General features: G+C 42.4%; 1 protein-coding gene across 1 annotated transcript in view; it reads right to left on the bottom strand.

The window, feature by feature from the left end:
• The window catches only part of NAP1L1 (nucleosome assembly protein 1 like 1), a 28,784-nt gene extending 22,384 nt beyond the window's left edge, over positions 1-6,400 (bottom strand). The window contains exon 1 of the mRNA XM_064419558.1: positions 6,281-6,400. The gene's annotated coding sequence lies outside the window, so the exon portion shown is untranslated. The remainder of the gene's footprint in view (positions 1-6,280) is intronic.
• Between the last annotated feature and the right edge of the window lie 12,632 nt (positions 6,401-19,032).

The following is a 19,032-nucleotide window of genomic DNA, read 5'->3' on the forward strand; positions in this document are numbered from 1 at the left end:
CATTGTAAGCTTTCCCCTGAATTTCTATCAGGAAATGAGGATTCAATCAACAAATACTGAACTCCTCTCTCTGTAGTATTTTTACTGCATTTTAGATAGTGCCTGTTTACTCTTTCAGCAGAAAAGAGCCTCCATACTGAGAAGGAGATGGACTACCAAATTACAAATTAAAATCAGGACTAAACTACATCTGCATGCTTGTCTATGCTACTGACCTGAACTCCGTGACCATGTTCCAAAAATAGGGTAATTAGCACACAATACTGCCTTTGTTCTGAATGCCAAGATTCTGGAGCAGAAAACCTAACAATTTATATTAAGAACAATCTTTCATTATTAGAGAGGTAACAAGTTTAAATCCAAACCTGGAAAAATTAACAAGGATCTTTTCTTTTTTTTTAAACAAATTTACTATAGCTTTTTATGGTTCTACTTTCCATCATGGATAATGGGAAGAACAGCAGCCATCCTAGAGGGTTGAAATCAAAGTCTTTATGCATAAAAAATATTTGAAATTTCCTAAGACAATATTTCCCAATACAGTTCATATTGGTGCAGGTATTCAGTTTGTTAAAGAGTGGCAAAGTAATAAAAAAAAATTGTGTTTTAACAAAGTTCTTCAGGTAGCAGAGTGCACTGTAACAGCTTAATGAAAACTAAACTTGTGCGTGCCACAACATCAAACAATGGGAAAGAGCATTCACTGGCTGCCTAGATTACCACACAATCAAACACAACCATATTGGCAATTACATTGCTATCTGCAAAACTCACAAGCTGCAGCATTTAAGTTTTTATCCAATTTGACTTCAAAAACATCTAAGCATCCTTATGTGAAAAGAAAATTACAAAATACTGAAAAAAATGTACACACTTCAGAAGTGTGCTTTTTGCTAGAACATCTGATGAATGCAATTTTAAATTCACTCACTAACCAAGAAGCCACTGAAATTCCTAAAATGTATTTAGCAACTTCTTTGCTAGCTTCTGTTCAGTATTTTTTTCCATGGAAGCCAGGCCACTACTAGACTACCAACTCTAAAACACACAGTTTTCAACTAACAAGTTAGCATGCACTAAAAAAAGAACACAACCACAACTTTAACACATTTTGGAGGCTATTGGGTGAGGTGTTACAAAGGGCAGTAAAGACCTAACAGAAGAATGCCCATGGTTATGGTTTCAGCCAGTTTCAAATGAATATAGCTGCAGTTTAAAAACCAGTGGTAAACATGTAGTAGGGCTACAGAGAACTTGAACCATGGAACTTGAACACTGTTTACAAAGTTTTCTTCAGAAATATTCTCTTGTGAATTTCATTCAATCTCGCCTTTGGCACCACTACAGAAGTACGTGATACCTGCAAAACACTGAAGATGGTGGTAAAAGAATCAAGAGGCTGTGTCATGAAGATCTCACCAGTTGAAGCATAGCAAGTATGTTTCTGATAAAGCCACCTTGCACAGCCAAGAAACAACATAAAGCACTATACCAGTTCATACTTCAACATTCAAAGATGAGTTATTCCCAAAACTGTAGTATCACTATTTAACAACTGCTTAAAAGGGTGACTCAAGTGAGGCAAAATAGTATTGAAATCTAAAGTAACAAATAAAAAGATGCAATTCCAACTACTTTAGAATTCAAAGGGTCAAAAACCTGCTACATAGAGACACATATAATGGCACTCAGTCCACTGAAGACTTCTACTCAGCGTGCAGAAGTGGCAAGATCTGAGATGAATGCACGGTGACTAAAACACACAATTACAAAATGTGATCATCCTGCACTTCAGTAATGTATCCTCCATGAAAATACTGTATCCACTGCTCAACGCTGAAGAGAGGAACCAGCTCAGTTAAGGGCCTGCCAACAGAAGCAGTTCACATTTTATACTAATAGCATTTGAGTAAAGAGCAACAAGAAATGACACAAAAATACGTACATAAACAACAAGTTCAAAAAGAACTGATTCAAATTTGGTTTCAATATGAACAATTCTTTTTCATGTACCCTCCCTGTGTTTCTCAACTTGACTTTTCAATGTCTACCAGGTTTTTAACGAGGACCTAAACTAAACCAAAACTTTCCCTCATGGGCAAGTCATCCCACAAGAAATACGAAAGAACTGCTTCTCTGTCCTTTGAGACACTGCATGTTAAACAATACCTAAATAAGTAGTGGATTGAACCAGTCATAGTGCAGATGGTCAGAAAAGATAACAAGCATTTATATTTCTATCCTGGGTCTTAGAAGTCATGAGGTTTGTCCATTCCAGATTTCAGGCACCCACTTTGTAAAATCTCCTAACAAAATCTCCAACACTTGGCTAAATTCTAGTATCTCTCATGTTTTGGGCAAAGGTTTCTTCATCGCCTGTTTGTAATTTGGTAGTGGTAGTGATAGTTTTTTAAAGAATAAATGTAAAATTGTCAATTGAATGCTTCAAAGTTACAGGTACATCCAAAACCCAGTTTCTGTATCTAAAACTGGCTTCCACCTTTTGAACACAAAAATCTACCAAGGAGCAACTAACTAGCAGTACTTTCTTCTATAGTCCTCAATGACAAGGTGAAACTGTCGATGTGCAAACTGTCTATTCATTATGGCAAGTTAAGATTTAAACTGAGAGACATCACCATTGCAAGTCATGTCTGTACAGAAGTATATTTAATCACACAGCCCCCAAATGCATCTGTATTTTCCAGTACTCAAATCCAAACAGCTTTCTATCTAGGAAAGACCTGCAGTTTAACCTCTGACAAGTAGTTACGATGCAGATAATGACTTCATTTAAGCAGATGATGCAAATTCATTTAAAAGATTAATCTTTCAGGAAAATACAACTTCATATCTTAAATTATTTATATTTTGAAGTAGTTCTAGAGCATCACAAGTAAATTAGTAAACTTTTTTACTGAATACAACTGAAGCATTAATCTGCAATATGTGAAGTTTTCCTGAAAACTTAAGGTGTAAGTTATGACTAAATACACAAGTACATCAATAATTAGGATTTTTACTTCTGCATTAACTTTGCTGATTCAAAAAATAATACAATCATTTAGTATAGGAAGCCCTCACAGCCCTCACACGTTGCTTCTAAATAGCTTAATTTTTCAGAAGGTCATCAAATGAATCCCCAAGCAACTTCAGTGATGCCTTCCAGGCATGTCTGGTCTTCTAGACAAATACATTATGACACCAGACCTACTCTCCAGATTAACAATGCTGGGTGATGAGGAAATGCACTAACCTCTGAGCTGAGTGAGAATCAGCTAGATTGAATTAGCTTGAATTATAATCACTTTTGAACGCCAAGCAATTTACAAATGAAAACTGACCTATGAGCATTAAACCCATCATCACAACCTTTCCTTGGATTAAACACGTACTATGAAGCTCCACTCTATTATTTACTAGCCACGTCCCTAAGGAGAAGCTTGAAGGAATGCAGTTGCCCAGAGCACTTGAGAAGACTCCTCAGCTGTGCTAAAATAAAACCAGCATTAAAAAGTCTCATTTCCATTTGCAAAGTTCTGTCTTCTGTGTAAATGGCTATTTGCACCTCACAAATACCAAAGCACTCCCAGCTCATGGAAAATCACAGAGCTTAAGTTGCACTGAATGTATATATGGATGCAGAAAAACAAACAGGCATTGAAAGAACACCTGCATCTCCATTTTCTGTAACCTGTCCAATTCCTGCAGTTTCCTTTAGAATCAGATCCTTAGCTAGAGATATGCCATGCAGGTGTTTCACAAGAACCTGAATATGAACTGCATTACAACTACATTAGCAAAAAGGTGAAGATACCAGAGACAAGTTCATTATACCTGTTGTTTTACTGGAATAAACTGGCTTTCACCAAAGGATTGAATCAAAATTCAAAATAGAAGATTCTTGTCTTATCCCCCCCCCAACATTTTTCACTATTGAAATTAATACCTTCAAGCTATTTTACTCCTTGAAGGAATACAATTTCTGCCAGAAGTCAAGCTCATTGCTTTAACGTTTAGGAGCCTAGTGAATAAGCAGGTTTTTATCAAATGTACAGGGTAAGCTAAAGCTCCCTCATGGATTGGAATTCTGTATTAGAGGACACGGTCTCAGCCTGTAAGATCCAGGTCTCACTCAGGGTTGTGAAAACTGTTAACAAAGGTTCATAACAGCGTGCCCACACCACCTTGGTTTCAGTTTCACTTGTGCACACATGCTCAAAGCTAAGAAAAAAACCACACCACCCCTTTCCAGGGTGTTCAGTAAGCAGGTCATCGTAATGAGTCCCCCAGCTGCTCCCAGGAATAGTTTCTCAGGCAGGGGTAGATGATGCAGGCTGGTGGGAGCATTACTGTGTATGTGTAAAAGGCAGCGCTGCAGAAGATCTGGCGCTTCTTGCAACACTGGGCTGCCAGCACAGCTGCAGCAGGGTACTTCTGCGTGCTTCCAACACTCACTTCCTAGTCTTGTCAAAGTCAGAGAAAGACCAGGAGCTCTGAAAAACACCAATCTACCACATGTGCACAGGACCAATATTCTGCAATACTGTCTTCAGAAACGAAGAGTACATGATATGCAAGACTTGTCACAAAGCACAGTAAAAGTGGAGGGCAGTACATGCTAACATGTATCGCTCTCACAGGACTAAGTGGGACACACACACACAAGCTCAGGTGTCCCTGGCCTGTACTAAGCACTTACATCAATGTTGCAGGTACTCAAAGCCTGAGTGGCCTCAACTTTTGTCTGCTAGGAAGCATCCAAGTCACTTAAATTTCCATGTACGTATATTTTAAATGCTATCTTCCTCTAAGGATTAATGTAACTTCTGGATTTACAGGAGACTGGAAACCACTCAGCTTGCTTCAATCAAAGTACAGTGCTTCTCTCATTCTTTAAAGAGTACCATTGTAAAATGGGCTCAGCAGGAAGGCTGCTAAAAAGCTACTAACATTTTTGTTAGTAAAAAAACTACCTTCAGCAGTTCACAGCCTTAGGCCTTAAGTCCTCTCTCAAGTTTCATTTCGTGACTGTAATTAAAATTACCAGGCACTATCTCCTGCCTGATTAATGTAGCATCTACCAGCAGATGTTAAAATCCCAAGAGGCGCTGAGCAGAGTATTTGTCATACCTTGCAGACACCAAGTCCAGTTCTCTTACCCTCTAAAAATGAGTGAGAACACGAAATGTTCTCACTAGAGTGAGATACTTTCTAAATGTATCTCAGCAAGAGTTCAAACACATACCTAACTGCAGAGAGCTTGGAAAATGTGGAAGGTGTTGCTGTATTATTACTATACCAGTTGTTGAAAAAAGGTTTGTGTTTTTTTCTGCAAGCACATGAGGTCGGCTTTTTATTCAACACTGAAAGTCTCGCAAGTATTGTCAGTGTAAGGCCCCTAAACATTCAATATGGAACAGAGTATGTTTTATACGTATATACATCTAATGAATGCTCAACAAAAGAAAACACTTCCACTTGTAATTACTAAATCCTCCAGGTAGTTTCTCAGCCTTCCTTGGGGACGCTGTTTAGGGTGATCCCAGCTAACAGGCGCCCGGAGAAGCGACATGTTGAACTCCCGGACACCCCCCTAGGCAGAGGCAGGACGCGGGAGCTGCCCGGCCGCTGGCTGCATCTCTGGGTCCCCCTGGCAGCAGCACGGCACAGCACAGCCGCGCGCGGCTCCGCACGGCAGCGGGAACACGGCGCGGGAGGCGGCACAAGGCCAGGGCGCGCTGCCACCGGCCGCTCCGCCATGTGCGCACTCACCGCGCGGGCCCCGCGCCGCACCGGCACCGAGCCCCTCCCGCGCCCTCCCCGCGCCCGGCCGGACGCTCACCCGCTCCTCCCCGCGCCGCTTTCCGGCCCCGCCGCCCTCCCGGTCCCCGGCCGCGCCGGGCGCGGCCCCGCTCGGGCGCCCACGTGTTGCGGGGCCGACCCGCCTCCCCCCAGCGCCGGCCACGCCACGGGCCCCGGCCTAGCGCGGCCCGGGCGCTCCGCGGGGCGCGGCGGAGGGACGCGCGGGAGGCGGCGCGCAGCGCGGCTCGCTGCGGGCCCGGGGGGCGAGCAGGGCGCAGCCGCCCCGCGGGCCGGTGGCCGCTGTGGCACGGGCACCGCCGGCCCCCGCGTCCCGCCAGCGCGGGGGCCCCGCTAGGCCGGGCCGGCATCCGCGGCCTCCCCGCGAGAGAGCGGGGGCCCAGCGCCCCCCGGCCGCCCCCCGTGCCCCCCACAGCCCCAGCCCGGGGCGGCGGCGGCGGCCGCGCTCCGGCGGTACCTGCGCGGCCGGCGGGCGGCGGTGACTCAGGAGCAGCGAGGCGGAGGCGCCGCGCGGCCGGCGGTGAAAGGACCCGCGCTCCCGCCGCTCGCGCTCATATAGAATTAACGTCACCACGTAACCCCCCTCCCCCGCCGCCCGCGTCTCATGGCAACGCGTGCGCGCGCCCTCGCGCCGCCCGCCCGCCCGCCCCGGGAGCGCGCGCGCCGGCCGTTGGCCGAGGGCGGTTGGGCCCGAGCGGCGGCGCGCGGGGAGCCGCCCGCGCAGGCACCCCCGGCCACGCGCTGTGCCACCCCCCGGCCACGCGCTGTGCCAGCCCCGGCCACGCGCCCGTGCCACCCCCTGCACGCGCGCCCGCTCATGTAGCGGCCGCCCGGGGGACCGTGGCCGTCCCGCCGGCCAGCCCGCCAGGTGCTGCCCGGCAGGAGCGGGGCCAGGCGGAGCCGCCCGCCGGTCAGGGCGCGATGCCAGCCCGACTGCTTCGGTGCTGCCTGAAGCCTGGACTCGGGGGTTTCTGAAGGCACCCGCGCATAAACAGAAGTTACTCTTCAGGTAAACTGTGTTCACACAGGCCGCAGGTACCACAAAACCACAGACAGTACTAGCTTACCTTGAAAGACCGAGCTGAGCGCCGTGGTGGTTCATCAGAGTTTCGACCATTTCTGCCTTGGCTGGAGTGAACAGCCAAAGGCAGCAACAGCTCCAGCCCTCCCATTTTGCCTTGCCGTACTTGCCTGCAAATGCCTGTCATGCCTGACTTGGAGCTCCAAACAAAGCCATTCCTAAAACGGATTCCTTTCTAGAGTTTCGCTCCCATGCTCATGGTCTTCAGTAATAGCATGGAGCATTCTTGGAGAAGGTATCTGTGTTCTACACAAAACATACAGAAATGTAAATGTCTTTGACACTTCTAGCTCCCCTTGGCTGGAAGGAGCCAATGATTCCAAATACAATTAGGTGGGATGGCCAGACACATGGTGTGATGGCATAAGAGCTGTTTGCTGAGGATACATAGCCAAATACTCAATGTGTGTCCTTTGGAATTTACCAAATTCTTCCATCTACTTGTCTAAGCAATCTGCAGCATGAATGTATCTATCTAAATAATGAAAATGACAACAGAAAGCAAAAGCAAAAAAAAAAAAAAAGTAGTGGATCTGCCAAGGATCTGCAACACATTCTATATTAAGAACAAGGAAACTATAAAGGATTCTATTCCTTATGGTGCCACACCAGCTTTGTTCCAGTGTTTGGCAGTAAAATCTCGGCCCCCCAAAAGCAGATGTCTTTGTGGCAAATAAACCCCATCTGCAAGACAGAAGTTTATAGAGAGAACTTAAGGATGCCTTCCTATTCCCCAGCACACTGAATTTTTGAAGGTGGGCTTCTTTATATAATTCAGTTTTAAATAGTTTGAAACGACAAAGCTGTAAGGAGGAAAAATAAGGATCCAGAACAGGGATTGCACAGCATAGTCCAAGTGACAGGGAGAAACGGAGGTGGGGGTGCCACATGATTCTAAAATGAAAATACCTGTACCCCCACTTGCAACCTTTTTAAAATTGTACTGGATACTAATGTCTTATTTATCCGAGCTGTTTGGTGCTTGGGAATATGAAGAGGGCAGAGATGTACAGAAGGCATTTGGTAAAAATGAGCAGTCGATTGCTGTTATTGCTACAACAATTACGTGCCATTGCAGGCGTTCCCTTTATTCAATCAGCTAAAGTGGCAATCAGCTGTAAACAAGTGAGTCACAAGGCAGTGGCTGGCCTTGCTTGTCTTTCTGAGATCTACCACCTGGTCACATGCGGAACGCTGAGGTGACACCCAGTGACCCCTGTGAAGGGGCACAGAGGAAATGAGATGTGCAGAAGCCAGCAGTGTGGAGTAGAAAGTGTAAGGTAGTCAACAGCCACAGTTAAAGACTGGGCACAGGTCTAAGCATGTCTGTGCTGGAAACGTACCTCTAGGTTGGAGGGAAATGCTTTTCAACCAGAATTCAGAAATGTCTTTTGGGGCTTTGAATTAGTCAAGTAAGTCAGCCCCTTCTCACAAGACAAAATAAAACTAAAGTCCTTAACCAAGGGCTTTTTAGCAGTTTTTGAAGGACAACAGGTATGGAAACATTTTTCAGTAAGAAGCAGTCTCTGTAACCAGCTAGAAAGGGACAAGTGACACGATGTAAGGTCACAGCTCCTGCTTCCACGTGGCACCTCCCATCACAGATGTATGGAAAGAGGAAAAGACAAATTTACTTCTTACCTGAATTGCCTGCACATTCAAGCTTTATGGTTTCAGTTGTTTTTCTGTCAAATGGTTCAACTTATCCTAACATTTGTACAGTCATGAAAATTACATAAAGAAACTTTAGTCAAACTCAAGTTTCAATGGCTGATATATTTTTCTTTGCTTTTTGTGTGTTTCCCATGAGCATGCTCTGTAACTTGTAGTTTTGATCTGTCTGGGTAGTTGAAGTACTGCCTTGGAATTGCACAGAGCATCAAACTAATGCCATTTCATGAATAATGGGAATAAAAGCACCGGAGAATACCTTAGATATTGACATAGATATATTTTCCTTGTAAATGTGGATTTGGGGTTTTTTTTTGTTTGTTTGTTTTTGTTTTTTTTTAATATTACATCTTGAAGCTTTTTTAAAAGACTCAGAACACGTGTGTGAGAAACATTCAGGTGTGGTCACTGAGTGCACAGTGCACACTGTTTTCTCCCAGCTGGGACAAAGAGCCTTGACAGAGACACTAGGAGAACTGCCCTATGGCATAGAAGCTGGGATGTGTCTTCTGGGGACAGCAACTTGAGGTCAAATTGCTGCTCCAAATCAGCAGAAGAGTTCGAATCAGGTCCCTCACATGCTAGTTGAGTGTCTTACACATGGAGCTATACAATAGCAGGGAATATGACCTCTCCCTCAGCGCCTAGCGCTTATCAGGGATGCTCCCTTCTGCATCCTGCCCCCAGAGCTTGCATCACTGACTCAGTTGTTGCCTGTGGAGGGGGCTCAAGCAGAGGCTGTCTCCAGAATCCTGGAGGGCACTGAGGGACAGAGCACAGCTCTGGGTTTGTGCACGGAGGGCCCTAAAGAAGGTCAAGCACTGATTCTGTGGCAGGAGGCTAAACCAGTATTTCTGTAGCTGCCTGTTGCAACAGATGGGTTTGGCACTGAGATCCAGGCTCAGTCTTGCTAAGCACAGCATTCAGCGTGCTTGTGCTGCATTCAGGCTACAGCCAAGCTAAAGCAGCACTGCCTTAGCTTAGAGAAATGTGTTGGTCATGAAGCTTAATATGCTTACTTCGGATCAAGAACTCCACTGTGGCAGGTGATTCACTGAACATTAAAGCTGCTTTCATTCTCTTTTGTACTACTTGGAAAATGGAGAAGGTCCTTAGTAAGAACCTGGATGTGATTCCCTGAACACCTAGACACCCCTTCAGACTAGTAGGCACAGGCTTGGCACCTAACAAAGGCTCAGTTTTACAGGATTCATGTCCTGCTCAGCACTGCAAACCTGCAATGTATGAAAAAACTACGACTACACATGCCCTTCTGATCATGGCAGATTTCAGAACAGCTCTCCCTGAGTGTTTTCCAAAGGACCAATTGCCCGAGGTTACCCTCTCCTGAGATCTGTTGGCAGATGTGAGCACTGAGTTACAGCAATGGATGATATGAGTGCTCCTTGTGTACTTGTGCCTCTGGTAGCTGGCTGAACTGCAATCACCATGGAAGTTATCATCAGTCACTGGAAATGAGAATGCTCACTGAACTATTTACAGAGCAAAAACTCCAAGTGTCACAAAGAAAGGCCTTTTCCTTGGTACAACTTCAAACAGCACTGAAACCCTGTGCAGAAGTGCTAGGTTTATCAGTACACGGTGAAAACAGAGAATCCAGAGTATTCCTTTAAAAAGATGAGATTGCGTTCTTGTGGCTAAAAGCAATTCTTGCAGCTCTCACTGGATGATTATTCCAAATTACATGGCTAGACAATGAATGACACACCACAGAGCTGGTTAGTTTTTCCATGTATTGTTTACTTTTTGAGGAGCTACTTGTTTTATAAAGGAAAACACATCATCCCAGAAAGCAAGTCATAGTTTAGAAACAGTGCCACAGGCAGCACAGAAAGTTCTGCTGAGCTAACACATGGCAAATCATGCAAATCCTCCCACAGAGCTGAGTGAACAGCTCTCATAGGTTTCATAGGTTTCTGGTTTGTACTTACTTCTGTTTTTCTGAAATGAGTGCAAATTTTCCCTCAGGGAACACAGGTAGCAGCAAACTAAAGAAATACAATGTGTGTAACCTTTGACATACTGTAATAAAAGACAAAGAAAAATTACATGGTTTGAAAAAAAGTGAAATAAGACTATACACTTTTTGATACAATAAACCTTTAACATCTGTCATTTTTCAATAGTTTTTACTGTCTAGGGACTAAATTATGACTTTTCCTTACATTAGATGGATTGCTCACAGATACAGAAGTATAAATTAAAGCTAAGAGAAAGGAAAAAAAAAAAAAAAAACAACCCAGGCCTAGAGGAGAATTAGAGAAAATAGGGATATGGTGTGTATTGACAAACTGGAGCAAAAAAACCTAAATTATTCAAGTGTCTTGAAAACAATGAAGAAATGTATGTACAATTACTTTAGAGGTAGTACAGAAGTTAAAAGCTCAAGTACAGCACACTTGGTGTTTTTAGGGTTATTTCTGGGGGCTAGCACTTACTGCAGGTTTGGGTTCTTTTAAATATTGCACTTACTGTGAAATAATTTTATTGGGAAAAAATCAACAGTGCTAACTGAAATCTCACTGTAGAATAGACTTTTTAAAGAAGCTGTATATGAAAACTGATGAATTATTAAATCATTACATTAGAAAAAAATCTTTTTATAATATATATAAATTAGTTATGTAATAAGAGGAAAAGAAGCTTTGTCTCTTGTAGTGTCTGTGATTGGTGCTAACGTATTTAAAACTAAGACAGTATCTAATGCTAATGTATCTAACACTAGTAGTAAAACTATGTCCAGAGGGGTTCTTGTTTCTAGTATTATTAGTCATTTCACTTAATAAAATTAATGCCATGAAAGTGGATAGTTATAATCCAGGGGTTTGCTTTGGTCTTATAAGGATGTAAGTAATATATTGCTTAAAGGGTGTCCAATACCTTATACATAAAAGGAGGGAGCTCACTTCCTTAAACTGCTCTGGTTCTTTGACCTTCCCAGGTTTAATGGTTTGGAGTTGGGTTTGATTTGGTTTGGTTTTTTCCAAAGTTAGAGAGTATACTTGCCATGCCGGAATGCTCTGTTGTTATTAAAGTGCCCACAGTAGCACCCCTGGATATATATTCAGCCTCACAGTGAGGCAAGGAAATGGTTTGGAGCCTTATGAAAAAAAATAGCATCCCAGATAAGGGGGGAAAAACAATAACCCGTTCTTGTGGGCAGAATTCCCTGCCTGCTTTTTCCCCCTCTAAAAAAAATCACAGCTAGAGCAATTACAAACATTCCATTCAGAGCATCTTCAGTTGTTTAGTTTTATTCTCACTATTTCACCATCTCTTTATTAGCATTAATTCCAATGTTTGCAATTAAAAATCATACTTAAGCCAAATATTTCATTTTATAATTTTAAAATATCAAAATAAAACTTTGTCAATTTTAGCACTTTTGTCCCACACACACACCTCAAGCTGAAACATTTGCTTAGACAATTTACTTGTCCTTTTTGACAAGCAATTTATTTTCAATGAATTGACAATTAAAAATTTAATCTATGATCTTGACCTTTCAAATAAAAATTCTTAGCAGCTCTAGTCAGAGCATGACCTGGCACAGGAGAGCTACTTCCTTCCTCTCTTCCTTCTGATTTCTCAGAAGATGATGAACCTTCAATGAGCACAGACACAGACACTACTTGCTTTGCTCAATGCATTTTTCTAAATCTTGTTTCAAGTAGATGACATTCAAAGGCTGATCAGCTGCATGGCAAAAGCCACCTGAAGCATGGCAACTTAGGCATATGAACAAGCTTTATTAAGTAAATTGGTAAGAAATGGTGCATATTTAAAACTTTTGTATAAGGCTCATTTTCTCTCTTTGCTCCTGTACTGCTTCCTCTGTAGCTTTGACTTGGGACTAATGCTGAGAGGAGTCAAAAGGAAAGGTAAGGATATTCCTCTTAAGATCTTTGAGTCAATGGCTGAGTATCTTGCATACAGATCCTTAGGACAGTCTGTCAGGGGCTGACACCAGTTCTGTCCTGAGGGTGTCTGGAAGAGTTTGTACCAGTGGGGTTCTTGTTTGCTGCAATGGCCAAAGCACACTTTTGATCAAAACCAGCAGTGGAGGACTGAAGGGGAGCTCAAGAATATACAGCCAAATAAGAAAGTGCTAAGATAACAACATTATGAGGGAAACTCTCACACTTTTCATGGTAAAAGGCTGCTCAGGGACCTACTTAGATGAATCCCATAGAAGATGAGCCTGCAGTGGAGAGAGGACCAGGTGAGTTTACTGATTTTTCAAGAACTCCCTCCTTGAAACTTAAGAGCAGTCCATCCTGATTTGCGGAAAGCCAAACAAAGGTGGCAGGAGGTCTTCATGGACAATGAGCTCCTCAAAAAACACTGTCATATAAAGGAAGCATCACAAGAGGTGTGGGTAGGGATAGGTAACCTGTGAGGAATATAGAGATGCTGTCTGAGCATGCAAAAATAGCATTAGAAAAGGCAAAGCCTGCAGAGTTGAATCTGTTAAGGGACATGAAAGGCCACCAGAAGGGCTTCTACAAGTGTCTCAGCAGGAAGGGCCCTGTGTTGAATAGGACAAACAAATGGCACAAAAATGGCCAAGATGCACAATGCCTTTGCCTCAATTTACACAGATAAGATTTATCTTCAGGAGTTCCAGGTCCCTGAAGACAGGGAAAGTTTGGACCCAAGAGCCTCCTGGGTTTCATCAGGTCTAGGGAGGTGTTCCGTCCCCTCTGGTCTGCCCTGGTGAGATGCCTCTGTAGTGCTGAGTCCTGTCCTGGGCTCTTCAGTAAGATAGGGATATACATACCAGCTCTGGAAAAGAGCTCTCCTGATTAGGGACTGGGGCGTCTCTCCTGCGAGAAAAGGCTGAGAGAGCTGAGACTGCTCAGTCTTCAGAAGGGAAGGCTAAGGGTAATTTTATCAATATTTATGCACACCTGCCTGGGGATAATAAAGAAGATAGAGCCACACTCTTCTCAGTGGTGCCCAGTGAAAAGACAACAGGCAACAGACGCAAATTGAAATACGGTAAATCTCATTTAAACATATGAGAAAACTTATTAACTCTGAAAGTGAATGGCACAGGACACCAGTTTGAATCCTTGGAGATACTCAAACCCCAATTGAGTACAGCCCTCAGCAACCTGCTCTAGCTGTTCCTGCTTTGAGCAGGGGTAGAATAGATGACTATTGTGTGATTCTATGATATTTACATAAAAGCCTTGTTGACATTTGATGTTCAAGGGTGTTAGATGGAAAAGCTGGAAAAACACTCTCAGCTGAAGTTTTCGTTATGAAAAATGCAGTGTAATGCCTTTAGTTTAAAACCACCAGAACAGTAGCACAGCATGCCTGACATACACAGTGCTCACATGTCATCTGATTAATTCCAAAATGTCCATGAAGAAGGCAAATCAAAATTGTTCACTATGGTTTGCATGACAGATTTGCCTAGGGAAAGAAAGCATTCATACTTGGGGAAGTGGAAGTTGGCTGTATTCTGTTATTTATTAGGTCACTTTCTAGAAAGCCATCCTGAGTCCCAGTTATAAATATAACATTTTGCCGTTCTGCAGGAGAGCACACTGCTTCTGCATCATTTGGCCTTATAATCTCTATACATTTCAAATCATATCTTAGCTTAATTTAGGCTGTTTTCTTATAAAATATACTAGTATTTAAAAGCTGATGGTACTGCTAAAACTGCTTTGACTTTTTTGCTTGTCATTCTGTTTTGTTGCTTTATTTTGATGCTTTTGCTTTTCATCTTTCTCTATCTCCCACTGCAAAAAGCAGACTTGGGATTCTTAAGAACTCTGTGGTATTGCTACATCAGCTGAAAAAGGACGCAGGGCAGAAACTAGGCAGAAAAATAAAGGGAAGTTGCAAAGTATGAGAGAAGAGCAGAGGAGAGGAAGTCTGGTGAGTGAAGTAACCAAAGCCTTTAAAAATAAGGTGGAATTAATTCCACCTGACTTCAGGTGTTCTCAACTTCAGTATCTCTACTTTCCATTAATAATGGAGAAAGATGAGCCTTCATACATTATAATTCACCTGGGCTGTTGTAATTGTTGGAAGGTGGGAGGACTTATGCTCTAGAAATGCCTCGTTTTGTCTGTTGACAATACAAGGTCTGAAGGATGATCTCAAACATAAGTGAGTGCATTTAATGAATCCACATAAATTCTCTAGCACTATTTTCAACATGCAAAGTGAAGAACAGAAAGCTGAACATTAGAAGCAGTCTGGTCAGCTTGTACTGCCAAAGTTGAGTGCCCTAGAACTCCTGGAACACAAATTGCCCAGATATTTATTTTGCAAGATTAGCATTGTTTTTCCTTCTGTTTTGCACAGTGGTGTCTGGCTCTGAAATGCAGAGAGTATACATACAGTCAGTAGGTTGTTTTACCTGTGTTTGGATCTGGAAGCATAATATCTCTGCCCAGTTTCACCTAGCTCCCTAAGTCCCTTTTCTTCAGGTGCTCCAGAATTATTCTACTTTATCATGGTTGCAAAATTCCACATGTGGGCAGATGTGCAAATATTACATGATGTGTTTCTCCTTTCCCTTAGCACAGCTTTGTTGTTTTGGGGCAGATGTGATGTTTGTCCTCAAGATACCTTTTCTTATTAATCTGCTGCTCCAGGAAGCAACATATCTTCATATTATTCTTCATATATCTTGCTGATTCCAGAAGGACACTAAAGATGGTCAAGATTTCTAGCAGGTCTAGATGACAGCCTAGAACTGCTATGTGTATTTGCCCCTTGGGTGAACAAATCTGCATTGAGATAGAAACACCTGGTTATTAAGCAGCATTTAAGCCTGGAGAATTCATCCAAATGAGACACCATACAGGTAAAGAGGCAATCTGATGCAACAGTGAAGCTATGCAGAGAGGAAAGACAGAAAGCAGACTTGTTAATCCAAAAGTGCATCTGTTACATAAACAACTTCTTGAAAAAACATCACTATGGAATAGCTTTTTTTTTTTCAGCTCAAAAGGAATAATAAATGGTAGATAAAATAACAAGGAACTCAAAAGATGTGGTGAAAAGAGCCTTTCTGCAAAATTCTTAAGGGATTCTGAAAAAAACATTTCCCCACATGTCAAAAGCCAGATTCTTTGATTTCTTCTTAATAGCTGATCATCCAGTCATTAATTTACTGCTAATGCACAATGAAAAATAATATGATTACAACATAAATAATTTGTGAGGATCAGCCATCACTGGAAGTACAGACTTAAAAAAGAAAGAATCTTAAAAAAGATTCTCACCTTTTATTTAGGAATGGACAAGCATAATTACATTTGTTCTGTAAAAGTCAGGTGTCCTATATAAATTCAACAGTATAAAATTAAATTTTATGACAACGGTGACAAGTCTTCAGTAAATTTCAGAATTCAGAAATTTCTAAGGAAGATTTGCCTATTCAAAAAATAAATTTTACCTTGGAGTTCTTGTGATTTCTCTATCAAACCAGTTTTACATTTAGGGTAACATATTGGTTTTAAATTCACATATCAATATATTATGTGCCATAAAATACTAATATAAATATTTACTACTATAAATGAGTACATTTTGTTATGCAGTCAATGCATAAAGCATTTTTAAAAAATATTGTTTCCTATTAGATATTCAGACATGAATATATTCATTAAAATGTCATGGTATGTAAAATACCTTACATGTTACGTGGCATTTTATAACATTAAAGTGGAATTACTTGTATTAGAGGAATAGGAATACAATAATTAAATAATTTGTAAATGGGATATAAATTCATAGGCAAGCAGTGCTCCAAATATTTATGAATGTCTAGCATGCTCAAAAAGCTCTAGTTTTTTAAATGGTAAAATATGAGTTGATGAAATACTGCTTTGCAAATATATGCTCTTGACAGTCAATGAACTGGAGGAATCCTGCTTCGTTAAATTGATTGCTTACTCCAAAAATATCTCCATCTACAGCTCTTCCTCCCAAATCCCATGAGGCAGACGGCAGCAGCCAGCCACCCGAATGCTTTCCAGTCTCACAGGACCTCATTAGATGCTGTGTATTCCAGCCATTCTTCAGTTCCTGCTGCCCTCGTCGCTGCTGCCAAACAATCAGTCTGATCCCAGTCCCACTGACTCCTTGTCCTGTGCCAAAATGGGCAGTATTGCTGTGCTGCCCTCTGAACTCAGCCTCCTGTGTTACACCATTCTGGTGTGTGTGTTACTCTCCCTCCTGTGCTCCCTTGGTGCTGGACTGCAGCTCAGGGCGTTCTACCCCTGCCTCCTGGCTCCAGGTTTAGCCTTCGGTCCCTGTAATCAGTAAGTGTGACTGGTAACTGTTATCTAAGGTCTCACTAGCATTACACCTATTGGTTTCTGTACTCCTACCAAGGAACTGAAAACACCTCCTGGCTGGTGGCTGGGAAAGCAGGTACAGCAAAGTGCAGCTGCATGGACTTGAGGGTTCTGTAAGGAAAGATGTACAAGTTTTTCAAATCATTAAAACAACAACTATTTTCTTCTTTCTGTTTGAATTTGGCACCTTGATAAAAGGCACTTCTGACATAGCTAAAATGAAAGAACAGCTTCAAAGGAAATAAGAATGTGTGGCCTTTTGAATTTTAATTCATTTGCTTCAGCTAATTAACTATTTGCACTGTCTATGTGTAAAAATATGCTCTTTACTCTTTCTAGTTTACTTACCACTGTGGATTTGGGGGTTTTTGTTTGTTGTTTTTGTTGTGAAGTTTTTTGGGGGGGCGGGATTTTGCTATCAGAGTGTTCTGGAAAAAAATTGAAGCAGATGCAGTGATAGGTGATTGCAGGCCTAATCTTCTTCATGCATTACTCAGCAACAAAAATAATGAAGTTGGTTTATCATCTGTAAAATACTCATTTGTTGCTTTGGACTTGGATATTGTCAAGACTGGTTGAAGTTTGGATAAGAGTCCGTACACTGCAGAAAATCTGGAAAAAAGCAAGTATTGAAAGTCCTGCATAGCCATTGGAAAAGGATTAAAAATCCCCCATGATTAAGCAGCAGGCAGGGCATGCATCAGCAAAGGAGAGAGCTACACATCTTTGCAGTGGTCCTTGGAAGGATCCTGCATGGATCCCAGCCTGAACAGCTTGGCATCTTTCAGCCATACCTACAATTGCTCCTTGCTTTGATTTTTCATCCTCTTGGTGTGCAACTTTTGTTTAATGGGATTATTGCACTGGAATAGTATAATTGAAGTTCTTTTCTTCCTTAGTATGAGCATGTGCATTCCATCTGCCTCATCTGCATTAGTCATGTTTGCTGGGAATGTGCAGCCCTTAAGTGGGTCACTTGGAGCTGGATGGCATGCCATCAACCACACCAGTCCTTCCCAGCTCCCTCCCACATGCTGCTTTGATGCATTTGCCCTCCTGGGTAGGACAGAGCACTTCCTACTCTGCTCCAGTGCTCCTGAGAACAGAGAGGCATTATTCTACACTGTTTCTTATCTTGACAAATTAGTTTCTTCCTCCTACAAACAGAAATTTCTGCTTGCAGCCCCACAAACTGCAGCTTGATGCTCCTTCTCTTTATATTCCCTCATCTCTTCCACAGGAGCCCAGAGCACTTCAGAAGTTCCTCCAGTAGGCACATGGCTGCTAATGACCACTGTGTAATTTTTGGGGAAAATCTTAAATTTGCAGGCTGTGTATCCCTTTCTCAACTTCATGGTTATGGCATACATTTAGAACACTTTTCAGGGCTCTAGATGTTCCATTTGATCTGTGTGTTGCATTCAGAATAATTCCTGTCAAGCACAGGTGGCATTTTGCAGGTGCCATAAATGAAATGTAGAGTTGTGAAAACCAAAAAACAATGCAAATTCTAATTTAAAGTATCCCTGACAAAGCCCCAAAGACATTTTATGTAGGAAGAATGTAATTTTGAAATGATTTTGCAAAGGGAAGAGATGAGGCAGCTGTGAAAATTAGGCTACTTGTTCTTGCTTCTCCTTTGCCCTATCATTCCTTATCCTGCAGTTAGCCAGCAAGAGGTGACCCCGAGGGCAGGTCTTTTCTGTTCCCCTCAGTCAATCTGAGAGGCAGGAGCTCCCCTATGCAGCACAGCCATTTCATTAAGACACCATCCAGCCCAGAGCTTTCAGCAGAGCAAAACCATTAAGAGCATCAGCCTGAGCATCTAGCAAGGATTTCCTGGATTACAGCTCAAGCTGATTTTACATCAAAGATGGCAGATGAATTTAGAGATTAAGGTTTTCTTCTGTTTCAGGTGGATCTTGCTAGAGGCCATGCAAGCACTGTAAAGGGCCTAACCAGGTAGGATTGCTCATCCTGAAGGGTGATGACAGACAGATGTACAGGGAATGTGCCAAAGAGGAGTCACCACTCCTCTTTGATGGCCTGCATATTTGACAGATAAAGTAATACACAAAACAAAGATAATCTCAGGTCCCTAAATTA

The sequence above is a fragment of the Passer domesticus genome, chromosome 5, assembly GCF_036417665.1.
Source record: "Passer domesticus isolate bPasDom1 chromosome 5, bPasDom1.hap1, whole genome shotgun sequence".
NCBI lineage: Eukaryota > Metazoa > Chordata > Aves > Passeriformes > Passeridae > Passer > Passer domesticus.